The following is a 3,130-nucleotide window of genomic DNA, read 5'->3' as shown; positions in this document are numbered from 1 at the left end:
GAGACTAACGGAGACGGGAATTACTGAAAAATGGGTATGTGAATACAATCTTGTGTCGGCATTTTATTTCGGCTAGCTTAAAGTGAAAACCGTTAGTTATATCAACGTTAATATACTCGAAGCCGCGTTCTTTTCCTGTATACACCATGGCACAGCAATGCCACCGATTACGGGGTTTTTTTTTATCGCTGACTACCTTCTTTAGTTCAAGAAGGTGCATGTTATGTTATGTCGATGGGTATATACTTGCCGAGCGGAATAAAAACTTTGAATAAGGAACGGCCGACACAGTTAATTGCTTTCACAGCTATACATGTGACATTGTATGTATGTATGCTGTAGCGTATGTATGTATGGGATGTATGTATGTATTGTATGTATGTATGTATGTATGTATGTATGTAGGATGTATGATATGTTTATGTATGTATGTATTGTATGTATGTAATGTATGGTATGTATGATGTATGTATGTATGTATGTAGGTATTGTATGTATGTATGTGGTAGTGTATGTATGGTATGCTATGTATGTATGTACTGTATGTATGTATGGATGTATGTATGTTATGATATGTATGTATGTATGTATGATGTATGTAGTAGTGTATGTATGTTATGTATGTATGTATGTACTGTTATGTATGGTATGGATGTATGTATGTATGTATGTATGTATGTATGGTATGTATGTAGGTGTATCGTATGTATGTTATGTTATGCTATTGTATGTATGTATGTATGGTATGTATGTATGTATGTATGTATGTACTGTATGCTGATGTATTGTATGTATGTATGTATGTATGTATGTATGTGATGTATGTATGTATGTTATGTATGTATGTATGCTATGGATGTATCGGTATGTATGTAGGTTTATGGTTGGTTTATGAACGCGGTATTTTCTTCATGATATATGCTTCTAACCGGTTTCCTTTTTGTTGTGTGGAAATCTTTGTTGTGAAACTTTGCTTTAGAAATTTGTGGATTGTTCTTGAATTTGTGCTAACCAGTGACGCGCTACGTTTGCCACTAGTATTATTAGACCGCTTGACACATTCTTCAATCAGAGTTTGATTATCAGGCCAAGAAAAACATTTTCATCGATAAATATGAAATCCAGTTTTGCGTATTTTTTGTTGGCTGTATATGTTGCTATGATGTATGATGGGATGAAATATATGATGAATTTTGTGGCGTCGTATAATGTGTGGCAAGTGTTAAGTACCACATCAGTGCGCGTGTTTATTAATGCTTGTGGTGCATGGGGCCCCTGTGTGCCCTTGGATTAGTGCATTGATATAATCCAGTTGATAGCGTGGTGTTCGGGTAATGCGTATCGGTAACGCATACGCCAACGTACGTTACAGCCATAAAAATACGCACGAGAGTCGCATAGTAATTGCAAAGCGAGGTATCAAAATGATTTACTGCCAAATGTGTTAGTTTCGGATTTCTATTCATGGTAGACTTTTATTCGTTACTTGTTATTCTACGCCTTCATATGTGATCTCTTATTGTATTTTGATTGTTGTTATGTGTGATGATTGTGGTGTGATTTAATCGGCACAGAAAGAGCGTTTCCTCGTTGGGTTGGAGTTAGGACGATATTAGGGTAGGTAATATTTTGCTTTTGAAATTGGTTAGGCCTCTCACGTTAAAGTGTAGAGCAGCGAGGGACGCTGGAAGCGATGACAGGGGTGTCAATCGTTTTGGGGAAAAAGGAGATAAATGTAACGTGCTATTTTATACGCGTTACAATGGAATTAGTCGATGTGGAAATAGCGACTGGGAAGTTGGTTTTAAGCCATATAGTCTAGCTAGAAGAACGGGCGGCATATTGGGCGGCAGCCATGTGATGTTACGGGGAGTTGGCTAAGCGGGTTGCCTAGGTTAGGGCAGTTTCTAGAGTGATTGTGAAAGATGAGCGGGAACGGTTGTTTGAATGGGACAAGACGGGCTGACATGTGTCGCTCAAATGTAGGGAGTTATTGGGCGCGAATATTAGAGGGGCAGATTCTGGGGCTGGTCGCCGAGAGTAAAACGCGCTAACGTGCGACGCTGCGTCGTGCGCCTGCGTCTTTGTGCTGTGGTGGCGCATTTGTCGGATGAGGTGCCTACACAGTCAATATGTAAGATATTAAAAGTTATACAGTTTACCACACAAGTTCTGGATTTTGGTGCATCTTCTTGCATCATTTCGACAATCAACGCTCATTTCCTGAACGGTTAGCAGTAGCAGTGTAGTAGTAGCAGTAGTAACCAGCAGCCAGTAGTAGTATCACGCAATAGCAGCAGCGAAGCACAGTAGCAGCCAGCACCAACAGCAGTAGCAGCCTGCCAGTCAGTAGCTAGCAAGGCAGTAGCCAGTAGCAAGCAACAGCAGTAAAACAGCTAGTTAGCCAGTAGTAGTAACAGCAGCAGCAGCAGTAAGCAGCAGTAAACGCATGCAACAGCAGTAGCAGCATGCAGTAACCGCAGCAACAGCTAGCAGTGTAGCAGCAGGTAGCAGCAGCCCAGCAGTTAACAGCAGTAGCTCAGCAGCAGCAGCAGCCAGTAGTAGTAGTGTAGTAGTAGTAGTAGTTAGTTAGTATGAGCATTAGTAGTGGTAGTAGTAGGAGTAGCAAGCAGCCCCAACCAGCATCCGCGAGTAGTAGTAGTTAGGTAGTAGTAGTAGTAGTTAGTAGCTGAGGTAGCAGCCCAGCCAGCAAGCAGCAGTAGTTAGTCAGTAGCTAGTAGTGGTAGTAGTAGTAGCAGTAGTAGTAGTAGTAGTAGTAGTTAGTAGTAGTAGGGAGTAGTAGTAGTAGTAGCAAGTAGCAAGCAAGCAGTAAGTAACAGCATCAGCAGGCAGCAGCAGTAGTGTAGCAGGAGTAGTAGTAGTAGTAGCAGGCAGCTGCAGTAGTAGTAGTAGTAGTAGGATAGTAAGTTAGTAGTCAGTAGTAGTAGTAGTAGTGTAGCAGCATGCAGCAGCAGCCAGCTCCTAGTCAGTAAATAAGTATAGTAGTAGTAGTAGTAGTAGTAGTAGTAGTTAGTTAGTAGTAGTAGTGGTAGCAGCTAGCAGCGCAGCAGCAGCAGTTAGTCAGTAGTGAGTAAGTAGGAGTAGCTAGTAGTAGTAGCGAGTAGCCAGC

The sequence above is a fragment of the Priapulus caudatus genome, unplaced genomic scaffold (assembly GCF_000485595.1).
Source record: "Priapulus caudatus unplaced genomic scaffold, Priapulus_caudatus-5.0.1 Scaffold2559, whole genome shotgun sequence".
In the NCBI taxonomy this organism is placed as follows: Eukaryota; Metazoa; Priapulida; class Priapulimorpha; order Priapulimorphida; family Priapulidae; genus Priapulus; species Priapulus caudatus.
This window is presented reverse-complemented; position numbering follows the sequence as displayed.